Source organism: Sorex araneus, chromosome 5 (assembly GCF_027595985.1).
Source record: "Sorex araneus isolate mSorAra2 chromosome 5, mSorAra2.pri, whole genome shotgun sequence".
Classification (NCBI taxonomy): Eukaryota; Metazoa; Chordata; class Mammalia; order Eulipotyphla; family Soricidae; genus Sorex; species Sorex araneus.
Window position 1 is genome coordinate 46,384,740 of NC_073306.1, and position 12,264 is coordinate 46,397,003.

At 44.8% G+C, this 12,264-nt stretch overlaps 1 protein-coding gene across 14 annotated transcripts in view; it reads right to left on the reverse strand.

Annotated features, from left to right (window-relative positions):
- EPB41 (erythrocyte membrane protein band 4.1) overlaps positions 1 to 12,264 on the reverse strand; it is a 171,503-nt gene that overhangs the window by 137,510 nt on the left and 21,729 nt on the right. For 9 of the 14 annotated variants that reach the window (XM_055140796.1, XM_055140792.1, XM_055140795.1 and 6 more), the window contains exon 1: positions 9,614 to 9,632. The exons of 1 other annotated variant lie outside the window; for it this stretch is intronic. The gene's annotated coding sequence lies outside the window, so the exon portion shown is untranslated. Of the gene's footprint in view, positions 1 to 9,613; positions 9,633 to 10,319; positions 10,563 to 12,264 lie in introns of those variants that run through there. 4 more of the 14 variants (XM_055140802.1, XM_055140801.1, XM_055140797.1 and 1 more) reach the window with 2 other exon arrangements.

Below are 12,264 nucleotides of genomic sequence, written 5' to 3' on the forward strand. Positions count from 1 at the left end.
AGTCTTTTCCAAATAGGGACTGGGACCCGAGGATGTGGCTCCCATGGCCAGGGTATATCTTGGCTCCCACCTGCTCACCCGCACCCTGGCCCCAGCACCACACTAACAGGGCTAGCCCTGGAGACTCCTGACACTGAGTGGTCAAGAGAAAATTAAATAGGGACTGGGTTTTGCTTGACAATATGAAAACAGTTTCTTTTCTTAGATTTAATAACGGTATTATGACCCTACAGAGTAATGTCTTTATTATCAGGAGATGCATCCTGATGACTGTAGGAGTAAGGTATTGTGACTTCTGCAACTTACTTTCTTATAAAAATATGGTACACCTACGGGGCCCGAGAGATAGTACAGCCTTGCATGTGGCCCACCTGGATTTGATCCCTGGCATCCCATATGGTCCCCCAAGTACCTCCAGGAGTAATTCCTGAACATAGAGTCAGGTGTGACCCCCAAAACAAAACAAATATATATATTATATATTATATATACATATATAATATATAACATATACATATAATATATGTATATATATTATATATACACACACACTATTTTTTTTATCATCAGAAGCAGGGTGATTATTAAAAGCCAGGATAATTATCCTGATTTTCCTTCTCACTCTAGCTGGACACATCTCATCTGGTCTATTTGCTCTGTATTGAACTACTGTGTTAAGCACTCTCTGTAGGCTGGGGGGCTGCAGCGGGAGGACAATGAAGGACGAGCCGCAGACCCTCTGCTCTCCAGAGCAGACACTCTCAGGAGGAAACACCAGCTTTATGTGCCGTATGAAACAACATATGGCAACCCTGGTGTGCAAACAAAGAAATGCCACAAGAGTTCAGCAGAGGACACTGAACCTTCCGAGTAGAAAATATCTCTGAAGCCTCATTCCCCTAAGAAGTTTCTTATTCTTGGCCTCCTTGCCCTTAAGCACTTTTCCTTGACTTTATCTACTTGGCAACATCCGTGAGATTATTCCCTACCTAACAAGCTTATCTGGAGACTATCTAAACATGAAATACATGTTTTGCCTGTTTGGAGCACAGGATATGATCTTAAAAATAGAATACTATTTACATTTTCACTAGAAAAACTAAATATACTATGTGGATTTTCTTGCCTTCAAAAGCAATTGTGTTATTTCAAGTGTTAAGGTTGCCAGAAAGCTTGAAGATTTAAAAATAACCTCACAAAGAGCTCATTTCCAACACCAGATGGAAAGAAATTACTCTCAAGACACGTGTGTGGGAGGACATATATACAACATCATATGATACCATGCAAAAAGGTTTATAGTCTTACATAATGCTATCAAGATCAGTAGGCCTCTGCAGGTAGTAAGTTAGCAATGATGTCGATTCTCTGAATCATTAAAGAAGGATAAAAGGGCAAGAAACATCAAGTGGTAGGAGGTAAGAAAAAAAAAAAGCTTAATTTTAAACTGCCTTCCACGGGTTCCTATTGCACGCTGAAACAGTTGGCAGGTAAATTTTAAGGGTTTAAGAATCCTTGGAGCTCTTGACGGTTCTGGCTGTGTCCATCTGTCCAAACTTGGGGCAGTGGGGAGAATGAATTTCAACAATCTGTACCAAGTGAATTATCAGGGAAAACATTTTTCACTCGGCTATATAGATGCAGAACTTCAAACCGGTAAATTGAAACACATGTTTGACATCTAAATGGAAAGAGCATGTCTTTATAAGATGACAAACTCAAAGACATATTCTTAAGATGTCAATGTATTAAAATGATTCTAATAGTATTGCTTAAATTATGCAATACTAATTAAGGAATAACTGAACAGCAATCACAATTAAGATGTGGCAAAGTTAAGTGTGGCCCAAAAAACAAACCGAAAAAAAAAAATCTTAAATTTAACCAATTCAAAATAACCCTTGCTTTAATGTTATTAAATCAGAGTTTCTCACACCAAACTGTTTTTTGGTTTTGTTTTGTTTTATTGCTTGTTTTTGTTTCAGACCCACACTCAGAATTTACTCCTGGCTCTGTGCTCAGGGATCACTCCTGGCAGTGCTTGGGGGACCATATGTGGTGTCAAGGATCGAACTGGGGTCAGACACGTGCAAGGCAAGCACCTTACCCACTACACTATCTCTCCGATCCTCTCAGCAAAACTTTTTCTTGTTTCTATTTTGAGACCATAAACAATGGCGCTCAAAGACTACTGCCAGATACCGGGATACCCTATGGGCAATGCCTATGCTCCATCCCACTAAGCTATCTCTCTGGCCTTCAAACATTTGGGGGGAGTTGGGCATAAGGGTTTAGGCCAGAGGTGCACAGGTGTTACTCCTGGCTCTGTTACTCCTGGCTCTGTATTCAGGAACCACTTGCAGCAATACTCAGGGAACTACATGGGATTCCAAGTATGGAATCTGAGCTGGCCATGTGCAAGGAAAGCACCCTACCCACTGTACTATCTCTCCAGTCCCTCAAAATTTTCATATTATAACTTTTATATGGTTTAATGCAGATAGGATTATAAAAGCTTTCTTAGAGATTAATGTAAAGCATATCTAAACCTAAATGTAAATGTGTCCAGTGCTATAGTGGGGTGGACATATAGAAGCCTACCAAAAGCTGATTTGCATTAAGATTATTTTTATAGAATAGGAAAGACACCAGGAGCAGACAGGTCACATTTACAAATCACAATTGGCTACAATACTACATAGTCTATCCTATTTAGTTTTATCTTATTATTTCCACCTTTTGTTATTGTTGCACTGGGCACAGAACCCAGTACTTCCTTGTACATGGAAAGCATGTGCTCTGCCTCTAAACTGCATCTCCGGCCCAATTTCCACCTATTTTCAAAAAGAAATTGAGGTGTTCCTGTCCCTATTAATAGATACTATTAAAGCAGAACCGCTTTTTATATATATCAAATTAATACAAAATGGAATTCAGTAATAAAGCTAATAGAACTGCTACTGCTTTTTCCTATCTTTTTTATCAATATAAAATTTTGGCATAGTTCCACAACACAATCTTCCTTGGTCTTCCCAGTCCTCTGTCAAAATAACTTTATTATTATCTTTTTTGTTGTTTTTTTTGGGGGGGTCACACCCGGCAATGCACAGGGGTCACTCCTGGCTCATGCACTCAGGAATTACTCCTGGCGGTGCTCAGGGGACCATATGGGATGCAAGGCAAACGCCCTACCCGCTTGTGCTATTGCTCTAGCCCCCTGCCAAAATAACTTTAATCCTAAACTCCACTGCATATAGTTTGGGAACCACTTTCATTTTATTCTGGAGCGACTCCTCATGGTGTTCAGGAAACTTGTGGTGCCAGCAATCAGAACCAAGGGCTCCAACATACAAAGCTTGCTCTTCAACCCGTTGAGCCTTCTCCCTGGCTTTTTAATCTCTACAAATTAAGATTCTCATGAGAGGTGAGAATGATAAAAGAAAGCCTAAATTAACTGGGTAGAGGTGAATCAAAAAGGGAGAGAGAGGAGTAATTTAATAAACAAATTACCACATTTAATGGTTTAGATTCATCTTGAACTGGAGCAATAGCACAGCGGGTAGGGCATTTGCCTTGCATGTGGCTGACCAGGGTTCGATTCCTCCATCCCTCTCGGAGAGCCTGGCAAGCTACCAAGAATATCTCACCCACATGGCAGAGCCTGGCAAGCTACCCATGACATATTCAATATGCCAAAAACAGTAACAAGTCTCACAATGGAGACATTACTGGTGCCCACTCGAGCAAATCAATGAATGACAGTGCAGATTCATCTTGGATATAGTCAAAAGATAATTGCAAAATAAGAATAGGTCTTAGGGCCAGAGAGATAGTATGGGAGTTAAAGCACTTGCCTGCATGCAGCCGAACCTAGTTCCATCCCCAGAACCTCATATGGCCCCACACACAACTCCAGAAGTAACCCCTGAGCACTGAGCAAGGAGTATTCTGAGCACCACAGGGTGTGAGCCAAACTGCCCCCAAATAACTGTCTTAATAAGTGGATTATTAATGAATGATAGGGGCCGAAGCGATAGTACAGTGGATAGGGCATTTGTCTCGCACGCGGCCGACCCAGGTTCAATCTCTGGCATCCTATATGGTCCCCCAAGCACCGCCACGAGTAACTCCTGAGTGCAAAGCCATGAGTAAGCCCTAAGCATCACTGGGTGTGACCCAAAAAGCAAAAATAATGATAATAATAAATGATAAAATAAACATGACAGAATGACTCCAAAATTTGTACGAAGAGGAAAAATTTATGGTGTAAATTCACTTAGGATGACTTTGAAGGAAACTAATAAAAATCAGGGTGAAGAGTCTATTAAAGTCTCCCAAGTCATTCTTTGAATTGTATTGACTACACTGTAGTATGATGCTTTTCTCGAAGCCTAATTTATTACAAAGACTTCAAGATGGGTACAATTCCATTTGAATAAAAATAATCAGCAAAGTGTAAACAGACTTTCAGCATAATCAGATTCGCCCACTAAGCTCTCATATACCCAACAACTGAAATAGCGTCAGTGAGGCAGTTAATTCTAAATAAGATCTGTACTTAAAATAGAATATCAAAGTTCTCCTTTCTAACGCCTCCAATTTTTGAATGCTGTACTTTGCTACAGCTATGTTTCCTTACCCTTCTCACTGTGTATTCATTAAACAGCAGCAGAGTAAAATCAAAATACTAATCAAACCCAGTGTGTACACCAGCGTATTTGTTACACTGCATTCTACTGAACACATCATGAATCCACTTATAAAACAGGACACACAGCCAGCTCCCTGAGCCATACCAATGAACTTAAATGAACAACAAAAACTAACATATATTTGGGGTCTGGCTCTTTTCTAACCAAAAACTAGTTGACCGTTTCAATATTTCTGTATTATATTGCAACAAATTGACTTTCATGCAATAATTATGATTCTCCCCATAAATAAGGCCCTTACCTGAGGAAGTCAGAGACCTTTTAAAATAGTATTTTCCTGTAACAGTTTCACCTTTGGTGACTTGATTCAGAGAAAAAAAAGCTAAGTTATTCACAAGGAAAAAAAAATCACTGGAATTATTGCTTAGTTTATAAATAAAATCAAGTGATCCCATATTCAAGCAGTGGGTAAAAAAACAAGTCCTTTAGAGGTAGCTATGAATCTGCATCTGAATATGTATGGGACCAGTCACTGCATTTCATGCGACTTGGAAAAATACACTGGCAGTACTTAGGCTGGTCTCTGATACCAAGAAAACAGATTGCAGTCTAAATATAAACTCCTCCTGATTTTTTGTTTGTTTGTTTTGTTTTGGGGCTGCACCTGGTGGTGCTCAGTAATCACTCTTGGCAGTCTCAGGGGACCATATGGAGTGCCAGGATTGAACTCAGAACTAGGGTCGCCCTTATGCAAGGCAAGCGCCCTACTTGCTATATTATTGTTCCTCTTATTTTTTTTTCTTTTTGGGTCACACCCAGTGATGCACAGGGGTCACTCCTGGCTCTGCACTCAGGAATTACCCCTGGCGGTGCTCAGGGGACCATATGGGATGCTGGGAATCGAACCCGGGTCGGCCGCATGCAGGTGAACGCCCTACCCGCCTAGCTATCGCTCCAGCCCCACTCCTCTTATTTTAGACACAATTTCAGTCCCTGGCAATCACTGATATGTTAGGCAATAGAATCAGATCATCAATATTAAATGTGGTTTGTACATTCATAGAACAATGTAAGTCTTATCAATCAGATTACAAGTTATAGGACAAATATTTACAAGTACATGTGGAGAAGTCAAGAATCATGTTACTTTCAGGTCTGAAGCTTTCTTAGGAACAAGAGAAAGGAAACCAAACAGCATTGCAAGCACACTATCTTCCATAATGAGAAGTATTCAAAATCAAGGGGCCAGAGTAATAGTAGTACACCAGATAGCGTGTTTGCCTGATACACTCAGCCAACCTAGGTACAGTCCCCAGAATCTCGTATGTTCCCTGACTACTGCCAGGAGTGATTCCTGAGTGCAGAGCGAGGAGTAACGCTGAGCATCTCCAGGTGTGGCCCAAAAAACAAACAAACAAAATTATAAGGCTGTCAACTAAGAAATGAGATAGAAGGCAAGTTCTGTAATTTCTAAAATTGTTAACCTTAAGCTATACACATGAAGTATCATATTGGTAAACTTTAAATATGGGGCACAAAGTGAACAGAAAAATAAGGATCACAGGAAAAAGATAGAGACATATATTTTTGTCTATATATTTATTTATTTATTTTTTGCATTTTTTTTGGTTGCACCTGGCGATGCACAGGGATTACTCCTGGCTGTGCACTCAGGAATCACCCCTGGCGGTGCTCAGGGGACCATATGGGATGCTGGGATTCAAACCCGGGTCGGCCACGTGCAAGGCAAATGCCCTACCACTCCAGCCCCTGTCTATATATTTAGATATAGACAAGATATATCTCCAAAAATTGCCACAATCATTTCTTTCAGAAGAGATACAAATCATTTTCAATTATTTGCTAAATTAAATAATAACTTAGAATTGTATCTAACGGGAAAAAGAGATTAAAACACTTTTAAAATGGAAAAAGAGGGGCCAGAGAGATAGTGTTTTGAGATAGTCCAGGTAAGGTGTTTGCCCTGCAAATGGCTGACCCAGAGGTTCAATCCCAGCACCCCATGTGCCCCCAAGCATCACCAGGACTAATTCCTGAATACAGAGCCAGGAATATTCCCCCTGAGCACCATTGGGTATGTCACAAAAAAACAAAGGGGTCGGAGCAACAGCACAGTGGTAGGGCATTTGCCTTCCATGCAGCAGACTTGGGTGGCATCCCATATGGTCCCTGCCAGGAGTTGATCCCTGCCACCAGAGTCAAGAGTAACCCCTGAGCACTGGCAGGGGTGTCCCCAAAACAAACCAAAATTTAATTTTAAATAAAAGAGAAAAAGATATGTGATACTATTTTGTTAATATAATGTAAATTATACCATATTGTTTTATATATTGTATTGTGTGCAGGCCTACATTAAAGCATAGGTTTGGGCCAGAGATGTGGCAAAATGCATGTCTCAAATGCATGCCTGAGTTCCATCCCCAGTACTGAGAAGGAAGGAAGGGAAGGTATACCTTCCATACACTCTACCTAAACCATACCTTCTACCTAAATATAGTATGATTTGAATGTGTAGCAAATATTGAAGAAAAATTGGCCCTTAGATTACCAGAAAGAGATGTAGAAAGCAAGCAGACTCACCTAAAAGATAATACTTTATTCATTCTACTTGCTTACAGCCTGAATTCCTGAGCAATGAAATTGTCAATTAGTAGATCCCTTAGCTCTGAGCATAAGAGAAGCTCAGGAGGTATTCTTACTCTCCCATCAGCCATCAGCCACCATTAAGAACTGCACACTGACGGGACACTTAGGACCTGAATCCTTTTAACAACTGGTTGACCAAAACAATGAAGCTTAAGAAAAGTCAAATTTCAATCAAGTTTCTTCCAGATAAGACATTTTCCCACATACTTCAAATTACTGCTACATGGAAATTTTTATAATTAGAGAACTGAAAATAGGCATTAGGAATATGTAAGAAAAGTATACATAAGACCATATGACCTGGGGCTAGAGCAATAGTACAGCGGGTAGGGCGTTTTCCGTGCACGCGACCGACCCGGGTTCGATTCCCAGCATCCCATATGATCCTCTGAGCACTGCCAGGGGTGATTCCTGAGTGCAGAGCCAGGAGTAACCCCTGTGCATTGCCAGGTATGACCCAAAAAGAAAAAAAAAAAAAGAAGACCATATGACCAAAAGTACAGAGATGGGGAAAAAAATAACACATTATAGGCTGAAGCAATAGTATAGCAGGTAGGGCACTTGCCTTGCACGTGGCCAACTCTGCACTCCATACGGTCCCCAAAGCCCCACCTGGAGTGATCACTAGATGCAGAGCCACCTGAGCACTGCTGGAGGTGGCCCAACCCCCCCCCAAAAAAAGTATTACTGAATTCTTTTTGGTTGGAAAACACAAGAAAAAAAAAAGGCAGAAAGACATTGGAACTATACTGTTTCCCCACATCAGTGTAAAAGTCCTGGTATGAAACACTTGTATATTGGGGCTGATTGGGAAGGGTGCTTGCCTTCCACACAGATGACTCAAGTTAGACCCCTGTAAGCCATGTGGTCCCCCCAAGCCCTGCCAAATACAAAAGCAAAAAGCGCTGGTATAAATCCCTTGAGAATTTGGGTGAGGCATATGGATTAAAAACATTTAAAGTCTGAATTCAATTACCCTTAAGAAAAAGTGTAGTTTTGTTACTAGAAGGAAGTGGATTCAATCCAGCATAAAGAACTTGGGTCTCTCAGTGAGTTGGCTTGTAACAGTAGCAAAGATACAACTTGCCTAATTTCCTCAGGGACAAGAATAATGCCTATCTGTACCTTAATTATCACTTTCTTATCGAAAGCATTCTGAATTAGCACCTTGTTCCAAGGCGATCTGATGTTAATAACATCACTTTATTTCCATTTTAATGTCATTTATTAAGCACTTATTGTGTACCTGATATCTTATGTACTTCACATGGATTATACTGCAATAAATTTTATATCTGGCAAAGAATTTACTGTATTTACAATTTATAAAAAAAAGGAAAATGGGGACTAGAGCGATAGTACAGCAGGTAGGGCATTTACCTTGCACTCAGCCAACAAAGGCTGACTCCCAGCGTTTCATATGGTCCCCCAAGTACCCACAGGAGTAATTCCTGAGTGTAAAGCTAAGAATAACCCCTGTGCATCCGCAAGGGTGACCCAAAAAGCCAAAAAAAAAAGGAAAATGAAGATGGGCTGGAACACTAGCACATCGAGCGGGTAGGGCAGTTGCTTTCCACACGGCTCACCAAGGCTGGATCCCCAGCATCCCATATGATCCCACGAGCTCTGCCAGGAATAAACCCTAAGTCCCGCAGAAAAGAAAAAGAGGAAAACAAAGAGTACCCTATGTTTCCGTTTTTAAAAATGAGTTAAATATTACCCTAATAAATCTGTATGAAGGGTTACATAAATGTTTAAAGAATTACAATAAAACTACACACACACGCTTGATCAAAAGGGTGAAGTCCACTAAACATTCTGCCAAACCTGAGGATACAGAAAGCAGTAATGAGCACTGAATGCAGAATATCCTCAAGAGAGTATATATCCACTATCATAATATTCAAGACACAAGCCATAACCATGTCTTTCAATTTCCCCTAAAAACAGAAAGAACAAAATAGCAGCTGTGAAACTGACTACTAAAAAAAGCTCAGCATCTCTTGAGAAAAAAAAAAAAAAGAAAAGAAAACTATCTCTTAATCAGCAAGGCATGCCCAAAAATGACACGTCTGCACCGACTAGTCATTTATGGTGGGGCAGTGTTCGAGAGCCTCTGGAACAGGATGACAGTCGCTGTCATGTGGCCGAAATCCAAGGCGTCAGAGACCCTCTTCACGTGAGCTCACTTTCTCCCGCAGCACAAGGCCCGCTCCCGGGCAGCCCAGGCGCGCCGGGGCACGCACCGAGCACCACACACTGCCAGCACCCGCACCCGCACCCGCACCCCGCACCAGGATGCGCCCGCCTGCGTCCGCTCACTCCAGGTAAGGCGGTCCACCGGCAGCAGGAAACATTTCCAAGCCGACAGATGCGGGAACTGAAAAAGGAGGTCACGATGCTGAGAGAATAGATTTAACCCTTTGGTCACTAAGAATCGTGAAGACGAAAAAGGGGGGGGGCCGGAACCCTGGAATGAGGGGGGGGGGTCATTCATTCATTTATTTATTTAATTATTTATTTTTAGCGCTGCGGGTGGCAGTGGCGGGAAGGCCTCTTGAGTCCCGCACCCCGGGTCGTGCCTGACCGCCCCCTCGGCCCAGCTCTGCGGCTGCACCCCGCACCTCCGCCACCCCGGACCTGCGGTCCTCCCCGGCTTGGTTTCCGTCCAGGGTTCCAGCCCGCGAGCCCGTGATTGATAATCCAAACGCTGCCGATTCCCCCCCCTCCCGCGTCCGAATATATATATATCCCGAGGCGAACTTTTAGGCGCACCCCCCCCCGCCCGCCCCCTGGCCCCCCGGGCGGGCCGCGGGCCGGCAGCTCCCGCGTGCGGAGGCCCGAGGGCCCGCGCCCCCGCGCCGGGGCCTGCGGGGGGCTGCAGACAAAGAGGCTGCGGCGCCGTGGCGGCCGCCAGGACCGTCCCCTCGGGGACAGCTCTGCACCCCGCCGCCCCCCCCGCCCCCCACCCCGGCTCCACGCGCCGCCGCCGCGCCTCACCCGAGGTTCCCGGGCCGCGTCCCCCGCGCCCGCCGCTGCAGCCGCCCAATGAACAATGGCAGGAGGAGGTGCCGGCGTCCGAGGCTCGGGCCCTCTGCGGCTCGCGGGCCCGCCGGCTGCTGCAGGCGGGCGGACCGACTGACTAACCCAGCCGCCGAGGGAGGGAGCGAGCGAGCGAGCGGCGAGGGAGCGAGCAGGCGGCCCGGCGCGCGCCCTCCCGCCTTCCCTCCGCGAGGCAAGGCCGGCCCGGCCCGCAGCCAGCCCGCCCGCGCGCGCCCCGCCCCTCGGCTTCGCCACAACATTGTAGTAGATTTCTATTGGTCGGCGCCAGCGCGGAGGAGGGGGCTGGGCCCGCGGCCCGCCATCCTATTGGCTGAGGCCAACTTTGGGCTCTCCGGGCCTTGCCCCCTCCCCAGGGCCGGTCGGGAGCGGGGAGGAGGGGGGCGAAAAGGGGGGCAGAGGCGAAGGGGCCCGGCGCGTGTGCGCAAGCGCAAGCGGCACACGTTCCTGGCCCGGGTGGACCTGTGACCCCTGCCGCGTCCACTTAAGAAAAGGAGGCGTTCTGTTCACTGGACCAAGGCGTCCCGCCTGTCTGAGTGACCCGGTGGGAGACCGAGATTTAGAAACCCCAAGGAAAGCGGAGGCTGCAACTTGAGCAAGTGCTCGGATAGGACGCTCGCCTTTTCCGGGCCTCAGTTTCCCTTTTTACTGACTTGGCTATCTCTAGGTGCTGTTCCAATCTGACACTGGATGAGACTTTACCTTTCCCAGCAGCGGTGTCAGACCTGATGTGGAAGCTATGGCCATGGAAAGATTTCACCTGCTTCCTGCATGGAGGGGCTTGCTCTGGCACCCTGAAGAACCATAAAGCCCTAGGCTCCACTTCTGCTCCCCAGCTCAGACAGCTGCAGGGTGTGCTGTGATTGCCTTTTAGACATTTCGGAGACCTCTCTCATGCTCACTGTCAGGCTGGTTTCCGATCAGGCTGGAATCCCAAAAAAGCAGAAGGAAGCCTCCGTTTTCATGAAAGTCCCTGTAAGGTGAGTTGGGCTCTGGTATTCCCATTTTAGAGAGGAAGAAACTGAGGCAGAGAGGCTTAGATATGCCAGAAAAAGAAGCTGGGCCATCTGCCACCAAAGAGGGCTCATATCAACTAGACTGTTTCCAGATATCTAATCAGCTCAGCCTCCACCAACAGAAGACTACCTGAGTTTCTTCTCAGTCTCCAGTCCTCCCTAATTAATTGTGCGGACTTCTCCATGCTGGTGTCCAGCCACATTAAAGGGCATTATAACAGTTCATGCCTCATAACAGTTATTGCTGAGGTGGAGCAATAGTACAGCAGGTAAGGCGCTTGCTTTGCATACAGCTCACCTGGGTTCAATACCAGGCATCCCATATGGCCCCTTAGCCCTACCAGGAGCCATTCCTGAGAACAGAGCCATAAGTAAGTCCTGAGAACTGCTAGGTGTGGCCCCAAAACAAAACAGAATTATTGAGGGGCCAGAGTGATAGTACAATAGCACTTGTCTTGCCCTCAGTTGACCCGGGTTCCATCCCTGGCACCCCATATGGTCCTCCAAGCACTCCAGGAATGATTCTTGAGTGCCAGGCCAGGAGTAGCCCCTGAGAATTGCTGGGTGTGACCCCCAACAAAGAAAAATTCTCATAAGAGTGAAATGAATTCAGATCTGACAATGTAGCCAGGGTAGAATTGTTTTTTGTGTACAAAGTCCTGAGTTCCATCCACACAAAAAAATATGTATCTATCTTAGAATAGTATCTAACTCATATTAAGATCTATGTAAGTATTCATTATTACATCATAAGCCTCATAGTATTATATATTTCTACTGACCTTCAACTATCTATTTATTGTCCTTCCCAAATCAATTGCTGCAGTGCTGAGCCACTAGACTTTGAGCCCTGGTGGGTAAGGCCTTTT